We start from the raw sequence: 27,944 nt of genomic DNA on the forward strand, positions 1-27,944 counted from the left end.
TCTGCCAAAGAAATGTGAGGAACATGTGTTTTTTTAGCCAAATTTTGAGGTTTGCAAAGGATTCTGGGTAACAGAACCTGGTCCGAGCCCCGCAATCACCCCTCCTTGGATTCCCCTAGGTCTCTAGTTTTCAGAAATGCACAGGTTTGGTAGGTTTCCCTAGGTGCCGGCTGAGCTAGAGGCCAAAATCTACAGGTAGGCACTTCGCAAAAAACACCTCTGTTTTCTTCCAAAAATTTGGATGTGTCCACGTTGCGCTTTGGGGCGTTTCCTGTCGCGGGCGCTAGGCCTACCCACACAAGTGAGGTATCATTTTTATCGGGAGACTTGGGGGAACGCTGGGTGGAAGGAAATTTGTGGCTCCTCTCAGATTCCAGAACTTTCTGCCACAGAAATGTGAGGAACATGTGTTTTTTTAGCCAAATTTTGAGGTTTGCAAAGGATTCTGGGTAACAGAACCTGGTCCGAGCCCCGCAAGTCACCCCATCTTGGATTCCCCTAGGTCTTTAGTTTTCAGAAATGCACAGGTGTGGTAGCTTTCCCTAGGGGCCGGCTGAGCTAGAAGCCAAAATCTACAGGTAGGCACTTCGCAAAAAACACCTCTGTTTTCTTCCCAAAATTTTGATGTGTCCACGTTGCGCTTTGGGGCGTTTCCTGTCGCGGGCGCTAGGCCTACCCACACAAGTGAGGTATCATTTTTATCGGGAGACTTGGGGGAATGCTGGGTGGAAGGAAATTTGTCGCTCCTCTCAGATTCCAGAACTTTCTGCCACAGAAATTTGAGGAACATGTGTTTTTTTAACCAAATTTTGAGGTTTGCAAAGGATTCTGGGTAACAGAACCTGGTCCGAGCCCCGCAAGTCACCCCATCTTGGATTCCCCTAGGTCTTTAGTTTTCAGAAATGCAGAGGTTTGGTAGGTTTCCCTAGGTGCCGGACGAGCTAGAGGCCAAAATCTACAGGTAGGCACTTCGCAAAAAACACCTCTGTTTTCTTCCAAAAATTTGGATGTGTCCACGTTGCGCTTTGGGGCGTTTCCTGTCGCGGGCGCTAGGCCTACCCACACAAGTGAGGTATCATTTTTATCGGGAGACTTGGGGGAACGCTGCGTAGAAGGAAATTTGTGGCTCCTCTCATATTCCAGAACTTTCTGCCACAGAAATGTGAGGAACATGTGTTTTTTTGGCCAAATTTTGAGGTTTGCACAGGATTCTGGGTAACAGAACCTGGTCCGAGCCCCGCAAGTCACCCCATCTTGGATTCCCCTAGGTCTTTAGTTTTCAGAAATGCACAGGGGTGGTAGCTTTCCCTAGGGGCCGGCTGAGCTAGAGGCCAAAATCTACAGGTAGGCACTTCGCAAAAAACACCTCTGTTTTCTTCCAAAAATTTTTATGTGTCCACTTTGCGCTTTGGGGCGTTTCCTGTCGCGGGCGCTAGGCCTACCCACACAAGTGAGGTATCATTTTTATCGGGAGACTTGGGGGAACGCTGGGTGAAAGGAAATTTGTGGCTCCTCTCAGATTCCAGAACTTTCTGCCACAGAAATGTGAGGAACATGTGTTTTTTTAGCCAAATTTTGAGGTTTGCAAAAGATTCTGGGTAACAGAACCTGGTTCGAGCCCCGCAAGTCACCCCATCTTGGATTCCCCTAGGTCTCTAGTTTTCAGAAATGCACAGGTTTGGTAGGTTTCCCTAGGTGCCGGCTGAGCTAGAGGTCAAAATCTACAGGTAGGCACTTCGCAAAAAACACCTCTGTTTTCTTCCAAAAATGTGGATGTGTCCACGTTGCGCTTCGGGGCGTTTCCTGTAGCGGGCGCTAGGCCTACCCACACAAGTGAGGTATCATTTTTATCGGGAGACTTGGGGGAACGCTGGGTGGAAGGAAATTTGTGGCTCCTCTCAGATTAAAGAACTTTCTGCCACAGAAATGTGAGGAACATGTGTTTTTTTAGCCAAATTTTGAGGTTTGCAAAGGATTCTGGGTAACAGAACCTGGTCCGAGCCCCGCAATCACCCCTCCTTGGATTCCCCTAGGTCTCTAGTTTTCAGAAATGCACAGGTTTGGTAGGTTTCCCTAGGTGCCGGCTGAGCTAGAGGCCAAAATCTACAGGTAGGCACTTCGCAAAAAACACCTCTGTTTTCTTCCAAAAATTTGGATGTGTCCACGTTGCGCTTTGGGGCGTTTCCTGTCGCGGGCGCTAGGCCTACCCACACAAGTGAGGTATCATTTTTATCGGGAGACTTGGGGGAACGCTGGGTGGAAGGAAATTTGTGGCTCCTCTCAGATTCCAGAACTTTCTGCCACAGAAATGTGAGGAACATGTGTTTTTTTAGCCAAATTTTGAGGTTTGCAAAGGATTCTGGGTAACAGACCCTGGTCGGAGCCCCGCAAGTCACCCCATCTTGGATTCCCCTAGGTCTTTAGTTTTCAGAAATGCACAGGTGTGGTAGCTTTCCCTAGGGGCCGGCTGAGCTAGAAGCCAAAATCTACAGGTAGGCACTTCGCAAAAAACACATCTGTTTTCATCCCAAAATTTTGATGTGTCCACGTTGCGCTTTGGGGCGTTTCCTGTCGCGGGCGCTAGGCCTACCCACACAAGTGAGGTATCATTTTTATCGGGAGACTTGGGGGAATGCTGGGTGGAAGGAAATTTGTGGCTCCTCTCAGATTCCAGAACTTTCTGCCACAGAAATTTGAGGAACATGTGTTTTTTTAGCCAAATTTTGAGGTTTGCAAAGGATTCTGGGTAACAGAACCTGGTCCGAGCCCCGCAAGTAACCCCATCTTGGATTCCCCTAGGTCTTTAGTTTTCAGAAATGCAGAGGTTTGGTAGGTTTCCCTAGGTGCCGGACGAGCTAGAGGCCAAAATCTACAGGTAGGCACTTCGCAAAAAACACCTCTGTTTTCTTCCAAAAATTTGGATGTGTCCACGTTGCGCTTTGGGGCGTTTCCTGTCGCGGGCGCTAGGCCTACCCACACAAGTGAGGTATCATTTTTATCGGGAGACTTGGGGGAACGCTGCGTAGAAGGAAATTTGTGGCTCCTCTCATATTCCAGAACTTTCTGCCACAGAAATGTGAGGAACATGTGTTTTTTTGGCCAAATTTTGAGGTTTGCACAGGATTCTGGGTAACAGAACCTGGTCCGAGCCCCGCAAGTCACCCCATCTTGGATTCCCCTAGGTCTTTAGTTTTCAGAAATGCACAGGTGTGGTAGCTTTCCCTAGGGGCCGGCTGAGCTAGAGGCCAAAATCTACAGGTAGGCACTTCGCAAAAAACACCTCTGTTTTCTTCCAAAAATTTTTATGTGTCCACGTTGCGCTTTGGGGCGTTTCCTGTCGCGGGCGCTAGGCCTACCCACACAAGTGAGGTATCATTTTTATCGGGAGACTTGGGGGAACGCTGGGTGAAAGGAAATTTGTGGCTCCTCTCAGATTCCAGAACTTTCTGCCACAGAAATGTGAGGAACATGTGTTTTTTTAGCCAAATTTTGAGGTTTGCAAAGGATTCTGGGTAACAGAACCTGATTCGAGCCTGCAAGTCACCCCATCTTGGATTCCCCTAGGTCTCTAGTTTTCAGAAATGCACAGGTTTGGTAGGTTTCCCTAGGTGCCGGCTGAGCTAGAGGTCAAAATCTACAGGTAGGCACTTCGCAAAAAACACCTCTGTTTTCTTCCAAAAATGTGGATGTGTCCACGTTGCGCTTCGGGGCGTTTCCTGTAGCGGGCGCTAGGCCTACCCACACAAGTGAGGTATCATTTTTATCGGGAGACTTGGGGGAACGCTGGGTGGAAGGAAATTTGTGGCTCCTCTCAGATTCCAGAACTTTCTGCCACAGAAATGTGAGGAACATGTGTTTTTTTAGCCAAATTTTGAGGTTTGCAAAGGATTCTGGGTAACAGAACCTGGACCGAGCCCCGCAAGTCACCCCATCTTGGATTCCCCTAGGTCTTTAGTTTTCAGAAATGCACAGGTTTGGTAGGTTTCCCTAGGTGCCGGACGAGCTAGAGGCCAAAATCTACAGGTAGGCACTTCGCAAAAAACACCTCTGTTTTCTTCCAAAAATTTGGATGTGTCCACGTTGCGCTTTGGGGCGTTTCCTGTCGCGGGCGCTAGGCCTACCCACACAAGTGAGGTATCATTTTTATCGGGAGACTTGGGGGAACGCTGCGTAGAAGGAAATTTGTGGCTCCTCTCATATTCCAGAACTTTCTGCCACAGAAATGTGAGGAACATGTGTTTTTTTGGCCAAATTTTGAGGTTTGCACAGGATTCTGGGTAACAGATCCTGGTCCGAGCCCCGCAAGTCACCCCATCTTGGATTCCCCTGGGTCTTTAGTTTTCAGAAATGCACAGGTGTGGTAGCTTTCCCTAGGGGCCGGCTGAGCTAGAAGCCAAAATCTACAGGTAGGCACTTCGCAAAAAACACCTCTGTTTTCTTCCCAAAATTTTGATGTGTCCACGTTGTGCTTTGGGGCGTTTCCTGTCGCGGGCGCTAGGCCTACCCACACAAGTGAGGTATCATTTTTATCGGGAGACTTGGGGGAATGCTGGGTGGAAGGAAATTTGTGGCTCCTCTCAGATTCCAGAACTTTCTGCCACAGAAATTTGAGGAACATGTGTTTTTTTAGCCTAATTTTGAGGTTTGCAAAGGATTCTGGGTAACAGAACCTGGTCCGAGCCCCGCAAGTCACCCCATCTTGGATTCCCCTAGGTCTTTAGTTTTCAGAAATGCACAGGTTTGGTAGGTTTCCCTAGGTGCCGGACGAGCTAGAGGCCAAAATCTACAGGTAGGCACTTCGCAAAAAACACCTCTGTTTTCTTCCAAAAATGTGGATGTGTCCACGTTGCGCTTCGGGCGTTTCCTGTAGCGGGCGCTAGGCCTACCCACACAAGTGAGGTATCATTTTTATCGGGAGACTTGGGGGAACGCTGGGTGGAAGGAAATTTGTGGCTCCTCTCAGATTCCAGAACTTTCTGCCACAGAAATGTGAGGAACATGTGTTTTTTTAGCCAAATTTTGAGGTTTGCAAAGGATTCTGGGTAACAGAACCTGGTCCGAGCCCCGCAAGTCACCCCATCTTGGATTCCCCTAGGTCTTTAGTTTTCAGAAATGCACAGGTTTGATAGGTTTCCCTAGGTGCCGGACGAGCTAGAGGCCAAAATCTACAGGTAGGCACTTCGCAAAAAACACCTCTGTTTTCTTCCAAAAATTTGGATGTGTCCACGTTGCGCTTTGGGGCGTTTCCTGTCGCGGGCGCTAGGCCTACCCACACAAGTGAGGTATCATTTTTATCGGGAGACTTGGGGGAATGCTGCGTAGAAGGAAATTTGTGGCTCCTCTCATATTCCAGAACTTTCTGCCACAGAAATGTGAGGAACATGTGTTTTTCTAGCCAAATTTTGAGGTTTGCAAAGGATTCTGGGTAACAGAACCTGGTCCGAGCCCCGCAAGTCACCCCATCTTGGATTCCCCTGGGTCTTTAGTTTTCAGAAATGCACAGGTGTGGTAGCTTTCCCCAGGGGCCGGCTGAGCTAGAAGCCAAAATCTACAGTAGGCACTTCGCAAAAAACACCTCTGTTTTCTTCCCAAAATTTTGATGTGTCCACGTTGCGCTTTGGGGCGTTTCCTGTCGCGGGCGCTAGGCCTACCCACACAAGTGAGGTATCATTTTTATCGGGAGACTTGGGGGAACGCTGGGTGAAAGGAAATTTGTGGCTCCTCTCAGATTCCAGAACTTTCTGCCACAGAAATGTGAGGAACATGTGTTTTTTTAGCCAAATTTTGAGGTTTGCAAAGGATTCTGGGTAACAGAACCTGGTCCGAGCCCCGCAAGTTACCCCATCTTGGATTCCCCTAGGTCTCTAGTTTTCAGAAATGCACAGGTTTGGTCGGTTTCCCTAGGTGCCGGCTGAGCTAGAGGCCAAAATCTACAAGTAGGCACTTCGCAAAAAACACCTCTGTTTTCTTCCAAAAATTTGGATGTGTCCACGTTGCGCTTTGGGGCGTTTCCTGTCGCGGGCGCTAGGCCTACCCACACAAGTGAGGTATCATTTTTATCGGGAGACTTGGGGGAACGCTGCGTAGAAGGAAATTTGTGGCTCCTCTCAGATTCCAGAACTTTCTGCCAAAGAAATGTGAGGAACATGTGTTTTTTTAGCCAAATTTTGAGGTTTGCAAAGGATTCTGGGTAACAGAACCTGGTCCGAGCACCGCAATCACCCCTCCTTGGATTCCCCTAGGTCTCTAGTTTTCAGAAATGCACAGGTTTGGTAGGTTTCCCTAGGTGCCGGCTGAGCTAGAGGCCAAAATCTACAGGTAGGCACTTCGCAAAAAACACCTCTGTTTTCTTCCAAAAATGTGGATGTGTCCACGTTGCGCTTCGGGGCGTTTCCTGTAGCGGGCGCTAGGCCTACCCACACAAGTGAGGTATCATTTTTATCGGGAGACTTGAGGGAACGCTGAGTGGAAGGAAATTTGTGGCTCCTCTCAGATTCCAGAACTTTCTGCCACAGAAATGTGAGGAACATGTGTTTTTTTAGCCAAATTTTGAGGTTTGCAAAGGATTCTGGGTAACAGAACCTGGTCCGAGCCCCGCAAGTTACCCCATCTTGGATTCCCCTAGGTCTCTAGTTTTCAGAAATGCACAGGTTTGGTAGGTTTCCCTAGGTGCTGGCTGAGCTAGAGGCCAAAATCTACAAGTAGGCACTTCGCAAAAAACACCTCTGTTTTCTTCCAAAAATTTGGATGTGTCCACGTTGCCCTTTGGGCCGTTTCCTGTCGCGGGCGCTAGACCTACCCACACAAGTGAGGTATCATTTTTTTCGGGAGACTTGAGGGAACGCTGCGTGGAAGGAAATTTGTGGCTCCTCTCAGATTCCAGAACTTTCTGCCACAGAAATGTGAGGAACATGTGTTTTTTTAGCCAAATTTTGAGGTTTGCAAAGGATTCTGGGTAACAGAACCTGGTCCGAGCCCCGCAATCACCCCTCCTTGGTTTCCCCTAGGTCTCTAGTTTTCAGAAATGCACAGGTTTGGTAGGTTTCCCTAGGTGCCGGCTGAGCTAGAGGCCAAAATCTACAGGTAGGCACTTCGCAAAAAACACCTCTGTTTTCTTCCAAAAATTTGGATGTGTCCATGTTGCGCTTTGGGGCGCTTCCTGTCGCGGGCGCTAGGCCTACCCACACAAGTGAGGTATCATTTTTATCGGGAGACTTGGGGGAACGCTGCGTAGAAGGAAATTTGTGGCTCCTCTCAGATTCCAGAACTTTCTGCCACAGAAATGTGAGGAACATGTGTTTTTTTAGCCAAATTTTGAGGTTTGCAAAGGATTCTGGGTAACAGAACCTGGTCCGAGCCCCGCAAGTCACCCCATCTTGGATTCCCCTAGGTCTTTAGTTTTCAGAAATGCACAGGTTTGGTAGGTTTCCCTAGGTGCCGGCTGAGCTAGAAGCCAAAATCTACAGGTAGGCACTTCGCAAAAAACACCTCTGTTTTCTTCCAAAAATTTGGATGTGTCCACGTTGCGCTTTGGGGCGTTTCCTGTCGCGGGCGCTAGGCCTACCCACACAAGTGAGGTATCATTTTTATCGGGAGACTTGGGGGAACGCTGGGTGAAAGGAAATTTGTGGCTCCTCTCAGATTCCAGAACTTTCTGCCACAGAAATGTGAGGAACATGTGTTTTTTTAGCCAAATTTTGAGGTTTGCAAAGGATTCTGGGTAACAGAACCTGGTTCGAGCCCCGCAAGTCACCCCATCTTGGATTCCCCTAGGTCTCTAGTTTTCAGAAATGCACAGGTTCGGTAGGTTTCCCTAGGTGCCGGCTGAGCTAGAGGTCAAAATCTACAGGTAGGCACTTCGCAAAAAACACCTCTGTTTTCTTCCAAAAATGTGGATGTGTCCACGTTGCGCTTTGGGGCGTTTCCTGTAGCGGGCGCTAGGCCTACCCACACAAGTGAGGTATCATTTTTATCGGGAGACTTGAGGGAACGCTGAGTGGAAGGAAATTTGTGGCTCCTCTCAGATTCCAGAACTTTCTGCCACAGAAATGTGAGGAACATGTGTTTTTTTTGCCAAATTTTGAGGTTTGCAAAGGATTCTGGGTAACAGAACCTGGTCCGAGCCCCGCAAGTTACCCCATCTTGGATTCCCCTAGGTCTCTAGTTTTCAGAAATGCACAGGTTTGGTCGGTTTCCCTAGGTGCCGGCTGAGCTAGAGGCCAAAATCTACAAGTAGGCACTTCGCAAAAAACACCTCTGTTTTCTTCCAAAAATTTGGATGTGTCCACGTTGCGCTTTGGGGCGTTTCCTGTCGCGGGCGCTAGGACTACCCACACAAGTGAGGTATCATTTTTATCGGGAGACTTGGGGGAACGCTGCGTAGAAGGAAATTTGTGGCTCCTCTCAGATTCCAGAACTTTCTGCCAAAGAAATGTGAGGAACATGTGTTTTTTTAGCCAAATTTTGAGGTTTGCAAAGGATTCTGGGTAACAGAACCTGGTCCGAGCCCCGCAATCACCCCTCCTTGGATTCCCCTAGGTCTCTAGTTTTCAGAAATGCACAGGTTTGGTAGGTTTCCCTAGGTGCCGGCTGAGCTAGAGGCCAAAATCTACAGGTAGGCACTTCGCAAAAAACACCTCTGTTTTCTTCCAAAAATTTGGATGTGTCCACGTTGCGCTTTGGGGCGTTTCCTGTCGCGGGCGCTAGGCCTACCCACACAAGTGAGGTATCATTTTTATCGGGAGACTTGGGGGAACGCTGCGTAGAAGGAAATTTGTGGCTCCTCTCAGATTCCAGAACTTTCTGCCAAAGAAATTTGAGGAACATGTGTTTTTTTAGCCAAATTTTGAGGTTTGCAAAGGATTCTGGGTAACAGAACCTGGTCCGAGCCCCACAATCACCCCTCCTTGGATTCCCCTAGGTCTCTAGTTTTCAGAAATGCACAGGTTTGGTAGGTTTCCCTAGGTGCCGGCTGAGCTAGAGGCCAAAATCTACAGGTAGGCACTTCGCAAAAAACACCTCTGTTTTCTTCCAAAAATTTGGATGTGTCCACGTTGCGCTTTGGGGCGTTTCCTGTCGCGGGCGCTAGGCCTACCCACACAAGTGAGGTATCATTTTTATCGGGAGACTTGGGGGAACGCTGGGTGGAAGGAAATTTGTGGCTCCTCTCAGATTCCAGAACTTTCTGCCACAGAAATGTGAGGAACATGTGTTTTTATAGCCAAATTTTGAGGTTTGCAAAGGATTCTGGGTAACAGAACCTGGTCCGAGCCCCGCAAGTCACCCCATCTTGGATTCCCCTAGGTCTTTAGTTTTCAGAAATGCACAGGTGTGGTAGCTTTCCCTAGGGGCCGGCTGAGCTAGAAGCCAAAATCTACAGGTAGGCACTTCGCAAAAAACACCTCTGTTTTCTTCCCAAAATTTTGATGTGTCCACGTTGCGCTTTGGGGCGTTTCCTGTCGCGGGCGCTAGGCCTACCCACACAAGTGAGGTATCATTTTTATCGGGAGACTTGGGGGAATGCTGGGTGGAAGGAAATTTGTGGCTCCTCTCAGATTCCAGAACTTTCTGCCACAGAAATTTGAGGAACATGTGTTTTTTTAGCCAAATCTTGAGGTTTGCAAAGGATTCTGGGTAACAGAACCTGGTCCGAGCCCCGCAAGTCACCCCATCTTGGATTCCCCTAGGTCTTTAGTTTTCAGAAATGCAGAGGTTTGGTAGGTTTCCCTAGGTTTCGGACGAGCTAGAGGCCAAAATCTACAGGTAGGCACTTCGCAAAAAACACCTCTGTTTTCTTCCAAAAATTTGGATGTGTCCACGTTGCGCTTTGGGGCGTTTCCTGTCGCGGGCGCTAGGCCTACCCACACAAGTGAGGTATCATTTTTATCGGGAGACTTGGGGGAACGCTGCGTAGAAGGAAATTTGTGGCTCCTCTCATATTCCAGAACTTTCTGCCACAGAAATGTGAGGAACATGTGTTTTTTTGGCCAAATTTTGAGGTTTGCACAGGATTCTGGGTAACAGAACCTGGTCCGAGCCCCGCAAGTCACCCCATCTTGGATTCCCCTAGGTCTTTAGTTTTCAGAAATGCACAGGTGTGGTAGCTTTCCCTAGGGGCCGGCTGAGCTAGAGGCCAAAATCTACAGGTAGGCACTTCGCAAAAAACACCTCTGTTTTCTTCCAAAAATTTTAATGTGTCCACGTTGCGCTTTGGGGCGTTTCCTGTCGCGGGCGCTAGGCCTACCCACACAAGTGAGGTATCATTTGTATCGGGAGACTTGGGGGAACGCTGGGTGGAAGGAAATTTGTGGCTCCTCTCAGATTCCAGAACTTTCTGCCACAGAAATGTGAGGAACATGTGGTTTTTTAGCCAAATTTTGAGGTTTGCAAAGGATTCTGGGTAACAGAACCTGGTCCGAGCCCCGCAAGTCACCCCATCTTGGATTCCCCTAGGTCTTTAGTTTTCAGAAATGCACAGGTTTGGTAGGTTTCCCTAGGTGCCGGACGAGCTAGAGGCCAAAATCTACAGGTAGGCACTTCGCAAAAAACACCTCTGTTTTCTTCCAAAAATGTGGATGTGTCCACGTTGCGCTTTGGGGCGTTTCCTGTCGCGGGCGCTAGGCCTACCCACACAAGTGAGGTATCATTTTTATCGGGAGACTTCGGGGAACGCTGCGTAGAAGGAAATTTGTGGCTCCTCTCATATTCCAGAACTTTCTGCCACAGAAATGTGAGGAACATGTGTTTTTTTAGCCAAATTTTGAGGTTTGCACAGGATTCTGGGTAACAGAACCTGGTCCGAGCCCCGCAAGTCACCCCATCTTGGATTCCCCTGGGTCTTTAGTTTTCAGAAATGCACAGGTGTGGTAGCTTTCCCTAGGGGCCGGCTGAGCTAGAAGCCAAAATCTACAGGTAGGCACTTCGCAAAAAACACCTCTGTTTTCTTCCAAAAATTTTGATGTGTCCACGTTGCGCTTTGGGGCGTTTCCTGTCGCGGGCGCTAGGCCTACCCACACAAGTGAGGTATCATTTTTATCGGGAGACTTGGGGGAATGCTGGGTGGAAGGAAATTTGTGGCTCCTCTCAGATTCCAGAACTTTCTGCCACAGAAATTTGAGGAACATGTGTTTTTTTAGCCAAATTTTGAGGTTTGCAAAGGATTCTGGGTAACAACCTGGTCCGAGCCCCGCAAGTCACCCCATCTTGGATTCCCCTAGGTCTTTAGTTTTCAGAAATGCACAGGTTTGGTAGGTTTCCCTAGGTGCCGGACGAGCTAGAGGCCAAAATCTACAGGTAGGCACTTCACAAAAAACACCTCTGTTTTCTTCAAAAAATTTTGATGTGTCCACGTTGCGCTTTGGGGCGTTTCCTGTCGCGGGCGCTAGGCCTACCCACACAAGTGAGGTATCATTTTTATCGGGAGACTTGGGGGAATGCTGGGTGGAAGGAAATTTGTGGCTCCTCTCAGATTCCAGAACTTTCTGCCACAGAAATTTGAGGAACATGTGTTTTTTTAGCCAAATTTTGAGGTTTGCAAAGGATTCTGGGTAACAGAACCTGGTCCGAGCCCCGCAAGTCACCCCATCTTGGATTCCCCTAGGTCTTTAGTTTTCAGAAATGCACAGGTTTGGTAGGTTTCCCTAGGTGCCGGACGAGCTAGAGGCCAAAATCTACAGGTAGGCACTTCGCAAAAAACACCTCTGTTTTCTTCCAAAAATTTGGATGTGTCCACGTTGCGCTTTGGGGCGTTTCCTGTCGCGGGCGCTAGGCCTACCCACACAAGTGAGGTATCATTTTTATCGGGAGACTTGGGGGAAGGCTGCGTAGAAGGAAATTTGTGGCTCCTCTCATATTCCAGAACTTTCTGCCACAGAAATGTGAGGAACATGTGTTTTTTTAGCCAAATTTTGAGGTTTGCACAGGATTCTGGGTAACAGAACCTGGTCCGAGCCCCGCAAGTCAACCCATCTTGGATTCCCCAAGGTCTTTAGTTTTCAGAAATGCACAGGTTTGGTAGGTTTCCCTAGGTGCCGGCTGAGCTAGAAGCCAAAATCTACAGGTAGGCACTTCGCAAAAAACACCTCTGTTTTCTTCCAAAAAATTGGATGTGTCCACGTTGCGCTTTGGGGCGTTTCCTGTCGCGGGCGCTATGCCTACCCGACACAAGTGAGGTATCATTTTTATCGGGAGACTTGGGGGAACGCTGGGTGAAAGGAAATTTGTGGCTCCTCTCAGATTCCATAACTTTCTGCCACAGAAATGTGAGGAACATGTGTTTTTTTAGCCAAATTTTGAGGTTTGCAAAGGATTCTGGGTAACAGAACCTGGTCCGAGCCCCGCAAGTCACCCCATCTTGGATTCCCCGAGGTCTCTAGTTTTCAGAAATGCACAGGTTTGGTAGGTTTCCCTAGGTGCCGGCTGAGCTAGAGGCCAAAATCTACAGGTAGGCACTTCGCAAAAAACACCTCTGTTTTCTTCCAAAAATTTGGATGTGTCCACATTGCGCTTTGGGGCATTTCCTGTTGCGGCCGCTAGGCCTACCCACACAAGTGAGGTATCATTTTTATCGGGAGACTTGGGGGAACGCTGGGTGGAAGGAAATTTGTGGCTCCTCTCAGATTCCAGAACTTTCTGCCACAGAAATGTGAGGAACATGTGTTTTTTTAGCCAAATTTTGAGGTTTGCAAAGGATTCTGGGTAACAGAACCTGGTCCGAGCCCCGCAAGTTACCCCATCTTGGATTCCCCTAGGTCTCTAGTTTTCAGAAATGCACAGGTTTGGTCGGTTTCCCTAGGTGCCGGCTGAGCTAGAGGCCAAAATCTACAAGTAGGCACTTCGCAAAAAACACCTCTGTTTTCTTCCAAAAATTTGGATGTGTCCACGTTGCGCTTTGGGGCGTTTCCTGTCGCGGGCGCTAGGCCTACCCACACAAGTGAGGTATCATTTTTATCGGGAGACTTGGGGGAACGCTGCGTAGAAGGAAATTTGTGGCTCCTCTCAGATTCCAGAACTTTCTGCCAAAGAAATGTGAGGATCATGTGTTTTTTTAGCCAAATTTTGAGGTTTGCAAAGGATTCTGGGTAACAGAACCTGGTCCGAGCACCGCAATCACCCCTCCTTGGATTCCCCTAGGTCTCTAGTTTTCAGAAATGCACAGGTTTGGTAGGTTTCCCTAGGTGCCGGCTGAGCTAGAGGCCAAAATCTACAGGTAGGCACTTCGCAAAAAACACCTCTGTTTTCTTCCAAAAATTTGGATGTGTCCACGTTGCGCTTTGGGGCGTTTCCTGTCGCGGGCGCTAGGCCTACACACACAAGTGAGGTATCATTTTTATCGGGAGACTTGGGGGAACGCTGGGGGGAAGGAAATTTGTGGCTCCTCTCAGATTCCAGAACTTTCTGCCACAGAAATGTGAGGAACATGTGTTTTTTTAGCCACATTTTGAGGTTTGCAAAGGATTTTGGGTAACAGAACCTGGTCCGAGCCCCGCAAGTCACCCCATCTTGGATTCCCCTAGGTCTTTAGTTTTCAGAAATGCACAGGTTTGGTAGGTTTCCCTAGGTGCCGGACGAGCTAGAGGCCAAAATCTACAGGTAGGCACTTCGCAAAAAACACCTCTGTTTTCTTCCAAAAATTTGGATGTGTCCACGTTGCGCTTTGGGGCGTTTCCTGTTGCGGGCGCTAGGCCTACCCACACAAGTGAGGTATCATTTTTATCGGGAGACTTGGGGGAAGGCTGCGTAGAAGGAAATTTGTGGCTCCTCTCATATTCCAGAACTTTCTGCCACAGAAATGTGAGGAACATGTGTTTTTTTAGCCAAATTTTGAGGTTTGCACAGGATTCTGGGTAACAGAACCTGGTCCGAGCCCCGCAAGTCACCCCATCTTGGATTCCCCAAGGTCTTTAGTTTTCAGAAATGCACAGGTTTGGTAGGTTTCCCTAGGTGCCGGCTGAGCTAGAAGCCAAAATCTACAGGTAGGCACTTCGCAAAAAACACCTCTGTTTTCTTCCAAAAAATTGGATGTGTCCACGTTGCGCTTTGGGGCGTTTCCTGTCGCGGGCGCTATGCCTACCCGACACAAGTGAGGTATCATTTTTATCGGGAGACTTGGGGGAACGCTGGGTGAAAGGAAATTTGTGGCTCCTCTCAGATTCCATAACTTTCTGCCACAGAAATGTGAGGAACATGTGTTTTTTTAGCCAAATTTTGAGGTTTGCAAAGGATTCTGGGTAACAGAACCTGGTCCGAGCCCCGCAAGTCACCCCATCTTGGATTCCCCGAGGTCTCTAGTTTTCAGAAATGCACAGGTTTGGTAGGTTTCCCTAGGTGCCGGCTGAGCTAGAGGCCAAAATCTACAGGTAGGCACTTCGCAAAAAACACCTCTGTTTTCTTCCAAAAATTTGGATGTGTCCACATTGCGCTTTGGGGCATTTCCTGTTGCGGCCGCTAGGCCTACCCACACAAGTGAGGTATCATTTTTATCGGGAGACTTGGGGGAACGCTGGGTGGAAGGAAATTTGTGGCTCCTCTCAGATTCCAGAACTTTCTGCCACAGAAATGTGAGGAACATGTGTTTTTTTAGCCAAATTTTGAGGTTTGCAAAGGATTCTGGGTAACAGAACCTGGTTCGAGCCCCGCAAGTCACCCCATCTTGGATTCCCCGAGGTCTCTAGTTTTCAGAAATGCACAGGTTTGGTAGGTTTCCCTAAGTGCCGGCTGAGCTAGAGGCCAAAATCTACAGGTAGGCACTTCGCAAAAAACACCTCTGTTTTCTTCCAAAAATGTGGATGTGTCCACATTGCGCTTTGGGGCGTTTCCTGTCGCGGGCACTAGGCCTACCCACACAAGTGAGGTATCATTTTTATCGGGAGACTTGGGGGAACGCTGGGTGGAAGGAAATTTGTGGCTCCTCTCAGATTCCAGAACTTTCTGCCACAGAAATGTGAGGAACATGTGTTTTTTTAGCCAAATTGTGAGGTTTGCAAAGGATTCTGGGTAACAGAACCTGGTTCGAGCCCCGCAAGTCACCCCATCTTGGATTCCCCTAGGTCTCTAGTTTTCAGAAATGCACAGGTTTGGTAGGTTTCCCTAGGTGCCGGCTGAGCTAGAGGCCAAAATCTACAGGTAGGCACTTCCCAAAAAACACCTCTGTTTTCTTCCCAAAATTTGGATGTGTCCACGTTGCGCTTTGGGGCGTTTCCTGTAGCGGGCGCTAGGCCTACCGACACAAGTGAGGTATCATTTTTATCGGGAGACTTGAGGGAACGCTGCATAGAAGGACATTTGTGGCTCCTCTCAGATTCCAGAACTTTCTGCCAAAGAAATGTGAGGAACATGTGTTTTTTTAGCCAAATTTTGAGGTTTGCAAAGTATTCTGGGTAACAGAACTTGGTCCGAGCCCCGCAAGTCACCCCATCTTGGATTCCCCTAGGTCTTTAGTTTTCAGAAATGCACAGGTTTGGTAGGTTTCCCTAGGTGCCGGACGAGCTAGAGGCCAAAATCTACAGGTAGGCACTTCGCAAAAAACACCTCTGTTTTCTTCCAAAAATTTGGATGTGTCCACATTGCGCTTTGGGGCGTTTCCTGTTGCGGGCGCTAGGCCTACCCACACAAGTGAGGTATCATTTTTATCGGGAGACTTGGGGGAAGGCTGCGTAGAAGGAAATTTGTGGCTCCTCTCATATTCCAGAACTTTCTGCCACAGAAATGTGAGGAACATGTGTTTTTTTAGCCAAATTTTGAGGTTTGCACAGGATTCTGGGTAACAGAACCTGGTCCGAGCCCCGCAAGTCACCCCATCTTGGATTCCCCTAGGTCTTTAGTTTTCAGAAATGCACAGGTTTGGTAGGTTTCCCTAGGTGCCGGCTGAGCTAGAAGCCAAAATCTACAGGTGGGCACTTCGCAAAAAACACCTCTGTTTTCTTCCAAAAATTTGGATGTGTCCACGTTGCGCTTTGGGGCGTTTCCTGTTGCGGGCGCTAGGCCTACCCACACAAGTAAGGTATCATTTTTATCGGGAGACTTGGGGGAACGCTGGGGGGAAGGAAATTTGTGGCTCCTCTCAGATTCCAGAACTTTCTGCCACAGAAATGTGAGGAACATGTGTTTTTTTAGCCAAATTTTGAGGTTTGCAAAGGATTCTGGGTAACAGAACCTGGTCCGAGCCCCGCAAGTCACCCCATCTTGGATTCCCCTAGGTCTTTAGTTTTCAGAAATGCACAGGTTTGGTAGGTTTCCCTAGGTGCCGGACGAGCTAGAGGCCAAAATCTACAGGTAGGCACTTCGCAAAAAACACCTCTGTTTTCTTCCAAAAATTTGGATGTGTCCACATTGCGCTTTGGGGCGTTTCCTGTCGCGGGCGCTAGGCCTACCCACACAAGTGAGGTATCATTTTTATCAGGAGGCTTGGGGGAACGCTGGGTGGAAGGAAATTTGTGGCTCCTCTCAGATTCCAGAACTTTCTGCCACAGAAATGTGAGGAACATGTGTTTTTTTAGCCAAATTTTGAGGTTTGCAAAGGATTCTGGGTAACAGAACCTGGTTCGAGCCCCGCAAGTCACCCCATCTTGGATTCCCCGAGGTCTCTAGTTTTCAGAAATGCACAGGTTTGGTAGGTTTCCCTAGGTGCCGGCTGAGCTAGAGGCCAAAATCTACAGGTAGGCACTTCGCAAAAAACACCTCTGTTTTCTTCCAAAAATTTGGATGTGTCCACATTGCGCTTTGGGGCGTTTCCTGTTGCGGGCGCTAGGCCTACCCACACAAGTGAGGTATCATTTTTATCGGGAGACTTGGGGGAAGGCTGCGTAGAAGGAAATTTGTGGCTCCTCTCATATTCCAGAACTTTCTGCCACAGAAATGTGAGGAACATGTGTTTTTTTAGCCAAATTTTGAGGTTTGCACAGGATTCTGGGTAACAGAACCTGGTCCGAGCCCCGCAAGTCACCCCATCTTGGATTCCCCTAGGTCTTTAGTTTTCAGAAATGCACAGGTTTGGTAGGTTTCCCTAGGTGCCGGCTGAGCTAGAAGCCAAAATCTACAGGTGGGCACTTCGCAAAAAACACCTCTGTTTTCTTCCAAAAATTTGGATGTGTCCACGTTGCGCTTTGGGGCGTTTCCTGTCGCGGGCGCTAGGCCTACCCACACAAGTGAGGTATCATTTTTATCGGGAGACTTGGGGGAACGCTGGGGGGAAGGAAATTTGTGGCTCCTCTCAGATTCCAGAACTTTCTGCCACAGAAATGTGAGGAACATGTGTTTTTTTAGCCAAATTTTGAGGTTTGCAAAGGATTCTGGGTAACAGAACCTGGTCCGAGCCCCGCAAGTCACCCCATCTTGGATTCCCCTAGGTCTTTAGTTTTCAGAAATGCACAGGTTTGGTAGGTTTCCCTAGGTGCCGGACGAGCTAGAGGCCAAAATCTACAGGTAGGCACTTCGCAAAAAACACCTCTGTTTTCTTCCAAAAATTTGGATGTGTCCACATTGCGCTTTGGGGCGTTTCCTGTCGCGGGCGCTAGGCCTACCCACACAAGTGAGGTATCATTTTTATCGGGAGACTTGGGGGAACGCTGGGTGGAAGGAAATTTGTGGCTCCTCTCAGATTCCAGAACTTTCTGCCACAGAAATGTGAGGAACATGTGTTTTTTTAGCCAAATTTTGAGGTTTGCAAAGGATTCTGGGTAACTGAACCTGGTTCGAGCCCCGCAATTCACCCCATCTTGGATTCCCCGAGGTCTCTAGTTTTCAGAAATGGACAGGTTTGGTAGGTTTCCCTAGGTGCCGGCTGAGCTAGAGGCCAAAATCTACAGGTAGGCACTTTGCAAAAAACACCTCTGTTTTCTTCCAAAAATGTGGATGTGTCCACATTGCGCTTTGGGGCGTTTCCTGTCGCGGGCACTAGGCCTACCCACACAAGTGAGGTATCATTTTTATCGGGAGACTTGGGGGAACGCTGGGTGGAAGGAAATTTGTGGCTCCTCTCAGATTCCAGAACTTTCTGCCACAGAAATGTGAGGAACATGTGTTTTTTTAGCCAAATTTTGAGGTTTGCAAAGGATTCTGGGTAACAGAACCTGGTTCGAGCCCCGCAAGTCACCCCATCTTGGATTCCCCTAGGTCTCTAGTTTTCAGAAATGCACAGGTTTGGTAGGTTTCCCTAGGTGCCGGCTGAGCTAGAGGCCAAAATCTACAGGTAGGCACTTCCCAAAAAACACCTCTGTTTTCTTCCAAAAATTTGGATGTGTCCACGTTGCGCTTTGGGGCGTTTCCTGTAGCGGGCGCTAGGCCTACCGACACAAGTGAGGTATCATTTTTATCGGGAGACTTGAAGGAACGCTGCATAGAAGGACATTTGTGGCTCCTCTCAGATTCCAGAACTTTCTGCCAAAGAAATGTGAGGAACATGTGTTTTTTTAGCCAAATTTTGAGGTTTGCAAAGGATTCTGGGTAACAGAACCTGGTCCGAGCCCCGCAAGTCACCCCATCTTGGATTCCCCTAGGTCTTTAGTTTTCAGAAATGCACAGGTTTGGTAGGTTTCCCTAGGTGCCGGACGAGCTAGAGGCCAAAATCTACAGGTAGGCACTTCGCAAAAAACACCTCTGTTTTCTTCCAAAAATTTGGATGTGTCCACATTGCGCTTTGGGGCGTTTCCTGTTGCGGGCGCTAGGCCTACCCACACAAGTGAGGTATCATTTTTATCGGGAGACTTGGGGGAAGGCTGCGTAGAAGGAAATTTGTGGCTCCTCTCATATTCCAGAACTTTCTGCCACAGAAATGTGAGGAACATGTGTTTTTTTAGCCAAATTTTGAGGTTTGCACAGGATTCTGGGTAACAGAACCTGGTCCGAGCCCCGCAAGTCACCCCATCTTGGATTCCCCTAGGTCTTTAGTTTTCAGAAATGCACAGGTTTGGTAGGTTTCCCTAGGTGCCGGCTGAGCTAGAAGCCAAAATCTACAGGTGGGCACTTCGCAAAAAACACCTCTGTTTTCTTCCAAAAATGTGGATGTGTCCACGTTGCGCTTTGGGGCGTTTCTTGTCGCGGGCGCTAGGCCTACCCACACAAGTGAGGTATCATTTTTATCGGGAGACTTGGGGGAACGCTGGGTGAAAGGAAATTTGTGGCTCCTCTCAGATTCCAGAACTTTCTGCCACAGAAATGTGAGGAACATGTGTTTTTTTAGCCAAATTTTGAGGTTTGCAAAGGATTCTGTGTAACAGAACCTGGTCCGAGCCCCGCAAGTCACCCCATCTTGGATTCCCCGAGGTCTCTAGTTTTCAGAAATGCACAGGTTTGGTAGGTTTCCCTAGGTGCCGGCTGAGCTAGAGGCCAAAATCTACAGGTGGGCACTTCGCAAAAAACACCTCTGTTTTCTTCCAAAAATTTGGATGTGTCCACATTGCGCTTTGGGGCGTTTCCTGTCGCGGGCGCTAGGCCTACCCACACAAGTGAGGTATCATTTTTATCGGGAGACTTGGGGGAACGCTGGGTGGAAGGAAATTTGTGGCTGCTCTCAGATTCCAGAACTTTCTGCCACAGAAATGTGAGGAACATGTGTTTTTTTAGCCAAATTTTGAGGTTTGCAAAGGATTCTGGGTAACAGAACCTGGATCGAGCCCCGCAAGTCACCCCATTTTGGATTCCCCTAGGTCTCTAGTTTTCAGAAATGCACAGGTTTGGTAGGTTTCCCTAGGTGCCGGCTGAGCTAGAGGCCAAAATCTACAGGTAGGCACTTCGCAAAAAACACCTCTGTTTTCTTCCAAAAATTTGGATGTGTCCACGTTGCGCTTTGGGGCGTTTCCTGTCGCGGGCGCTAGGCCTACCCACACAAGTGAGGCATCATTTTTATCGGGAGACTTGGGGGAACGCTGCGTAGAAGGAAATTTGTGGCTCCTCTCATATTCCAGAACTTTCTGCCACAGAAATGTGAGGAACATGTGTTTTTTTAGCCAAATTTTGAGGTTTGCACAGGATTCTGGGTAACAGAACCTGGTCCGAGCCCCACAAGTCACCCCATCTTGGATTCCCCTGGGTCTTTAGTTTTCAGAAATGCACAGGTGTGGTAGCTTTCCCTAGGGGCCGGCTGAGCTAGAAGCCAAAATCTACAGGTAGGCACTTCGCAAAAAACACCTCTGTTTTCTTCCAAAAATGTTGATGTGTCCACGTTGCGCTTTGGGGCGTTTCCTGTCGCGGGCGCTAGGCCTACCCACACAAGTGAGGTATCATTTTTATCGGGAGACTTGGGGGAATGCTGGGTGGAAGGAAATTTGTGGCTCCTCTCAGATTCCAGAACTTTCTGCCACAGAAATTTGAGGAACATGTGTTTTTTTAGCCAAATTTTGAGGTTTGCAAAGGATTCTGGGTAACAGAACCTGGTCCGAGCCCCGCAAGTCACCCCATCTTGGATTCCCCTAGGTCTCTAGTTTTCAGAAATGCACAGGTTTGGTAGGTTTCCCTAGGTGCCGGACGAGCTAGAGGCCAAAATCTACAGGTAGGCACTTCGCAAAAAACACCTCTGTTTTCTTCCAAAAATTTGGATGTGTCCACGTTGCGCTTTGGGGCGTTTCCTGTCGCGGGCGCTAGGCCTACCCACACAACTGAGGTATCATTTTTATCGGGACACTTGGGGGAATGCTGCGTAGAAGGAAATTTGTGGCTCCTCTCATATTCCAGAACTTTCTGCCACAGAAATGTGAGGAACATGTGTTTTTTTAGCCAAATTTTGAGGTTTGCACAGGATTCTGGGTAACAGAACCTGGTCCGAGCCCCGCAAGTCACCCCATCTTGGATTCCCCTAGGTCTTTAGTTTTCAGAAATGCACAGGTGTGGTAGCTTTCCCTAGGGGCCGGCTGAGCTAGAGGCCAAAATCTACAGGTAGGCACTTCGCAAAAAACACCTCTGTTTTCTTCCAAAAATTTGGATGTGTCCACGTTGCGGTTTGGGGCGTTTCCTGTCGCGGGCGCTAGGCCTACCCACACAAGTGAGGTATCATTTTTATCGGGAGACTTGGGGGAATGCTGCGTAGAAGGAAATTTGTGGCTCCTCTCATATTCCAGAACTTTCTGCCACAGAAATGTGAGGAACATGTGTTTTTTTAGCCAAATTTTTAGGTTTGCACAGGATTCTGGGTAACAGAACCTGGTCCGAGCCCCGCAAGTCACCCCATCTTGGATTCCCCTAGGTCTTTAGTTTTCAGAAATGCACAGGTGTGGTAGCTTTCCCTAGGGGCCGGCTGAGCTAGAGGCCAAAATCTACAGGTAGGCACTTCGCAAAAAACACCTCTGTTTTCTTCCAAAAATTTTGATGTGTCCACGTTGCGCTTTGGGGCGTTTCCTGTCGCGGGCGCTAGGCCTACCCACACAAGTGAGGTATCATTTTTATCGGGAGACTTGGGGGAACGCTGGGTGAAAGGAAATTTGTGGCTCCTCTCAGATTCCAGAACTTTCTGCCACAGAAATGTGAGGAACATGTGTTTTTTTAGCCAAATTTTGAGGTTTGCAAAGGATTCTGGGTAACAGAACCTGGTTCGAGCCCCGCAAGTCACCCCATCTTGGATTCCCCTAGGTCTCTAGTTTTCAGAAATGCACAGGTTTGGTAGGTTTCCCTAGGTGCCGGCTGAGCTAGAGGTCAAAATCTACAGGTAGGCACTTCGCAAAAAACACCTCTGTTTTCTTCCAAAAATGTGGATGTGTCCACGTTGCGCTTCAGGGCGTTTCCTGTAGCGGGCGCTAGGCCTACCCACACAAGTGAGGTATCATTTTTATCGGGAGACTTGAGGGAACGCTGAGTGGAAGGAAATTTGTGGCTCCTCGCAGATTCCAGAACTTTCTGCCACAGAAATGTGAGGAACATGTGTTTTTTTTGCCAAATTTTGAGGTTTGCAAAGAATTCTGGGTAACAGAACCTGGTCCGAGCCCCGCAAGTTACCCCATTTTGGATTCCCCTAGGTCTCTAGTTTTCAGAAATGCACAGGTTTGGTCGGTTTCCCTAGGTGCCGGCTGAGCTAGAGGCCAAAATCTACAAGTAGGCACTTCGCAAAAAACACCTCTGTTTTCTTCCAAAAATTTGGATGTGTCCACGTTGCGCTTTGGGGCGTTTCCTGTCGCGGGCGCTAGGCCTACCCACACAAGTGAGGTATCATTTTTATCGGGAGACTTGGGGGAACGCTGCGTAGAAGGAAATTTGTGGCTCCTCTCAGATTCCAGAACTTTCTGCCACAGAAATGTGAGGAACATGTGTTTTTTTTGCCAAATTTTGAGGTTTGCAAAGGATTCTGGGTAACAGAACCTGGTCCGAGCCCCGCAATCACCCCTCCTTTGATTCCCCTTGGTCTCTAGTTTTCAGAAATGCACAGGTTTGGTAGGTTTCCCTAGGTGCCGGCTGAGCTAGAGGCCAAAATCTACAGGTAGGCACTTCGCAAAAAACACCTCTGTTTTCTTCCAAAAATTTGGATGTGTCCACGTTGCGCTTTGGGGCGTTTCCTGTCGCGGGCGCTAGGCCTACCCACACAAGTGAGGTATCATTTTTATCGGGAGACTTGGGGGAACGCTTGGGGGAAGGAAATTTGTGGCTCCTCTCAGATTCCAGAACTTTCTGCCACAGAAATGTGAGGAACATGTGTTTTTTTAGCCAAATTTTGAGGTTTGCAAAGGATTCTGGGTAACAGAACCTGGTCCGAGCCCCGCAAGTCACCCCATCTTGGATTCCCCTAGGTCTTTAGTTTTCAGAAATGCACAGGTTTGGTAGGTTTCCCTAGGTGCCGGACGAGCTAGAGGCCAAAATCTACAGGTAGGCACTTCGCAAAAAACACCTCTGTTTTCTTCCAAAAATGTGGATGTGTCCACGTTGCGCTTTGGGGCGTTTCCTGTCGCGGGCGCTAGGCCTACCCACACAAGTGAGGTATCATTTTTATCGGGAGACTTGGGGGAACGCTGCGTAGAAGGAAATTTGTGGCTCCTCTCATATTCCAGAACTTTCTGCCACAGAAATGTGAGGAACATGTGTTTTTTAAGCCAAATTTTGAGGTTTGCACAGGATTCTGGGTAACAGAACCTGGTCCGAGCCCCGCAAGTCACCCCATCTTGGATTCCCCTGGGTCTTTAGTTTTCAGAAATGCACAGGTGTGGTAGCTTTCCCTAGGGGCCGGCTGAGCTAGAAGCCAAAATCTACAGGTAGGCACTTCGCAAAAAACACCTCTGTTTTCTTCCAAAAATTTTGATGTGTCCACGTTGCGCTTTGGGGCGTTTCCTGTCGCGGGCGCTAGGCCTACCCACACAAGTGAGGTATCATTTTTATCGGGAGACTTGGGGGAATGCTGGGTGGAAGGAAATTTGTGGCTCCTCTCAGATTCCAGAACTTTCTGCCACAGAAATTTGAGGAACATGTGTTTTTTTAGCCAAATTTTGAGGTTTGCAAAGGATTCTGGGTAACAGAACCTGGTCCGAGCCCCGCAAGTCACCCCATCTTGGATTCCCCTAGGTCTTTAGTTTTCAGAAATGCACAGGTTTGGTAGGTTTCCCTAGGTGCCGGACGAGCTAGAGGCCAAAATCTACAGGTAGGCACTTCGCAAAAAACACCTCTGTTTTCTTCCATAAATTTGGATGTGTCCACGTTGCGCTTTGGGGCGTTTCCTGTCGCGGGCGCTAGGCCTACCCACACAAGTGAGGTATCATTTTTATCGGGAGACTTGGGGGAATGCTGCGTAGAAGGAAATTTGTGGCTCCTCTCATATTCCAGAACTTTCTGCCACAGAAATGTGAGGAACATGTGTTTTTTTTGCCAAATTTTGAGGTTTGCACAGGATTCTGGGTAACAGAACCTGGTCCGAGCCCCGCAAGTCACCCCATCTTGGATTCCCCTAGGTCTCTAGTTTTCAGAAATGCACAGGTGTGGTAGCTTTCCCTAGGGGCCGGCTGAGCTAGAGGCCAAAATCTACAGGTAGGCACTTCGCAAAAAACACCTCTGTTTTCTTCCAAAAATTTTGATGTGTCCACGTTGCGCTTTGGGGCGTTTCCTGTCGCGGGCGCTAGGCCTACCCACACAAGTGAGGTATCATTTTTATCGGGAGACTTGGGGGAACGCTGGGTGAAAGGAAATTTGTGGCTCCTCTCAGATTCCAGAACTTTCTGCCACAGAAATGTGAGGAACATGTGTTTTTTTAGCCAAATTTTGAGGTTTGCAAAGGTTTCTGGGTAACAGAACCTGGTTCGAGCCCCGCAAGTCACCCCATCTTGGATTCCCCTAGGTCTCTAGTTTTCAGAAATGCACAGGTTTGGTAGGTTTCCCTAGGTGCCGGCTGAGCTAGAGGTCAAAATCTACAGGTAGGCACTTCGCAAAAAACACCTCTGTTTTCTTCCAAAAATGTGGATGTGTCCACGTTGCGCTTCGGGGCGTTTCCTGTAGCGGGCGCTAGGCCTACCCACACAAGTGAGGTATCATTTTTATCGGGAGACTTCAGGGAACGCTGAGTGGAAGGAAATTTGTGGCTCCTCGCAGATTCCAGAACTTTCTGCCACAGAAATTTGAGGAACATGTGTTTTTTTAGCCAAATTTTGAGGTTTGCAAAGGATTCTGGGTAACAGAACCTGGTCCGAGCCCCGCAAGTTACCCCATCTTGGATTCCCCTAGGTCTCTAGTTTTCAGAAATGCACAGGTTTGGTCGGTTTCCCTAGGTGCCGGCTGAGCTAGAGGCCAAAATCTACAAGTAGGCACTTCGCAAAAAACACCTCTGTTTTCTTCCAAAAATTTGGATGTGTCCACGTTGCGCTTTTGGGCGTTTCCTGTCGCGGGCGCTAGGCCTACCCACACAAGTGAGGTATCATTTTTATCGGGAGACTTGGGGGAACGCTGCGTAGAAGGAAATTTGTGGCTCCTCTCAGATTCCAGAACTTTCTGCCAAAGAAATGTGAGGAACATGTGTTTTTTTAGCCAAATTTTGAGGTTTGCAAAGGATTCTGGGTAACAGAACCTGGTCCGAGCACCGCAATCATCCCTCCTTGGATTCCCCTAGGTCTCTAGTTTTCAGAAATGCACAGGTTTGGTAGGTTTCCCTAGGTGCCGGCTGAGCTAGAGGCCAAAATCTACAGGTAGGCACTTCGCAAAAAAACACCTCTGTTTTCTTCCAAAAATTTGGATGTGTCCACGTTGCGCTTTGGGGCGTTTCCTGTTGCGGGCGCTAGGCCTACCCACACAAGTGAGGTATCATTTTTATCGGGAGACTTGGGGGAACGCTGGGGGGAAGGAAATTTGTGGCTCCTCTCAGATTCCAGAACTTTCTGCCACAGAAATGTGAGGAACATGTGTTTTTTTAGCCAAATTTTGAGGTTTGCAAAGGATTCTGGGTAACAGAACCTGGTCCGAGCCCCGCAAGTCACCCCATCTTGGATTCCCCTAGGTCTTTAGTTTTCAGAAATGCACAGGTTTGGTAGGTTTCCCTAGGTGCCGGACGAGCTAGAGGCCAAAATCTACAGGTAGGCACTTCGCAAAAAACACCTCTGTTTTCTTCAAAAAATTTGGATGTGTCCACGTTGCGCTTTGGGGCGTTTCCTGTTGCGGGCGCTAGGCCTACCCACACAAGTGAGGTATCATTTTTATCGGGAGACTTGGGGGAAGGCTGCGTAGAAGGAAATTTGTGGCTCCTCTCATATTCCAGAACTTTCTGCCACAGAAATGTGAGGAACATGTGTTTTTTTAGCCAAATTTTGAGGTTTGCACAGGATTCTGGGTAACAGAACCTGGTCCGAGCCCCACAAGTCACCCCATCTTGGATTCCCCTAGGTCTTTAGTTTTCAGAAATGCACAGGTTTGGTAGGTTTCCCTAGGTGGCGGCTGAGCTAGAAGCCAAAATCTACAGGTAGGCACTTCGCAAAAAACACCTCTGTTTTCTTCAAAAAATTTGGATGTGTCCACGTTGCGCTTTGGGGCGTTTCCTGTCGCGGGCGCTAGGCCTACCCACACAAGTGAGGTATCATTTTTATCGGGAGACTTGGGGGAACGCTGGGTGAAAGGAAATTTGTGGCTCCTCTCAGATTCCAGAACTTTCTGCCACAGAAATGTGAGGAACATGTGTTTTTTTAGCCAAATTTGAGGTTTGCAAAGGATTCTGGGTAACAGAACCTGGTCCGAGCCCCGCAAGTCACCCCATCTTGGATTCCCCGAGGTCTCTAGTTTTCAGAAATGCACAGGTTTGGTAGGTTTCCCTAGGTGCCGGCTGAGCTAGAGGCCAAAATCTACAGGTAGGCACTTCGCAAAAAACACCTCTGTTTTCTTCCAAAAATTTGGATGTGTCCACCTTGCGCTTTGGGGCGTTTCCTGTCGCGGGCGCTAGGCCTACCCACACAAGTGAGGTATCATTTTTATCGGGAGACTTGGGGGAACGCTGGGTGGAAGGAAATTTGTGGCTCCTCTCAGATTCCAGAACTTTCTGCCACAGAAATGTGAGGAACATGTGTTTTTTTAGCCAAATTTTGAGGTTTGCAAAGGATTCTGGGTAACAGAACCTGGTTCGAGCCCCGCAAGTCACCCCATCTTGGATTCCCCGAGGTCTCTAGTTTTCAGAAATGCACAGGTTTGGTAGGTTTCCCTAGGTGCCGGCTGAGTTAGAGGCCAAAATCTACAGGTAGGCACTTCGCAAAAAACACCTCTGTTTTCTTCCAAAAATGTGGATGTGTCCACATTGCGCTTTGGGGCGTTTCCTGTCGCGGGCACTAGGCCTACCCACACAAGTGAGGTATCATTTTTATCGGGAGACTTGGGGGAACGCTGGGTGGAAGGAAATTTGTGGCTCCTCTCAGATTCCAGAACTTTCTGCTACAGAAATGTGAGGAACATGTGTTTTTTTAGCCAAATTTTGAGGTTTGCAAAGGATTCTGGGTAACAGAACCTGGTTCGAGCCCCGCAAGTCACCCCATCTTGGATTCCCCTAGGTCTCTAGTTTTCAGAAATGCACAGGTTTGGTAGGTTTCCCTAGGTGCCGGCTGAGCTAGAGGCCAAAATCTACAGGTAGGCACTTCCCAAAAAACACCTCTGTTTTCTTCCAAAAATTTGTATGTGTCCACATTGCGCTTTGGGGCGTTTCCTGTTCGGGCGCTAGGCCTACCCACACAAGTGAGGTATCATTTTTATCGGGAGACTTGGGGGAAGGCTGCGTAGAAGGAAATTTGTGGCTCCTCTCATATTCCAGAACTTTCTGCCACAGAAATGTGAGGAACATGTGTTTTTTTAGCCAAATTTTGAGGTTTGCACAGGATTCTGGGTAACAGAACCTGGTCCGAGCCCCGCAAGTCACCCCATCTTGGATTCCCCTAGGTCTTTAGTTTTCAGAAATGCACAGGTTTGGTAGGTTTCCCTAGGTGCCGGCTGAGCTAGAAGCCAAAATCTACAGGTAGGCACTTCGCAAAAAACACCTCTGTTTTCTTCCAAAAATTTGGATCTGTCCACGTTGCGCTTTGGGGCGTTTCTTGTCGCGGGCGCTAGGCCTACCCACACAAGTGAGGTATCATTTTTATCGGGAGACTTGGGGGAACGCTGGGTGAAAGGAAATTTGTGGCTCCTCTCAGATTCCAGAACTTTCTGCCACAGAAATGTGAGGAACAGGTGTTTTTTTAGCCAAATTTTGAGGTTTGCAAAGGATTCTGGGTAACAGAACCTGGTCCGAGCCCCGCAAGTCACCCCATCTTGGATTCCCCGAGGTCTCTAGTTTTCAGAAATGCACAGGTTTGGTAGGTTTCCCTAGGTGCCGGCTGAGCTAGAGGCCAAAATCTACAGGTAGGCACTTCGCAAAAAACACCTCTGTTTTCTTCCAAAAATGTGGATGTGTCCACATTGCGCTTTGGGGCGTTTCCTGTCGCGGGCGCTAGGCCTACCCACACAAGTGAGGTATCATTTTTATCGGGAGACTTGGGGGAACGCTGGGTGGAAGGAAATTTGTGGCTCCTCTCAGATTCCAGAAC

The sequence above is a fragment of the Pleurodeles waltl genome, chromosome 8, assembly GCF_031143425.1.
Source record: "Pleurodeles waltl isolate 20211129_DDA chromosome 8, aPleWal1.hap1.20221129, whole genome shotgun sequence".
NCBI lineage: Eukaryota > Metazoa > Chordata > Amphibia > Caudata > Salamandridae > Pleurodeles > Pleurodeles waltl.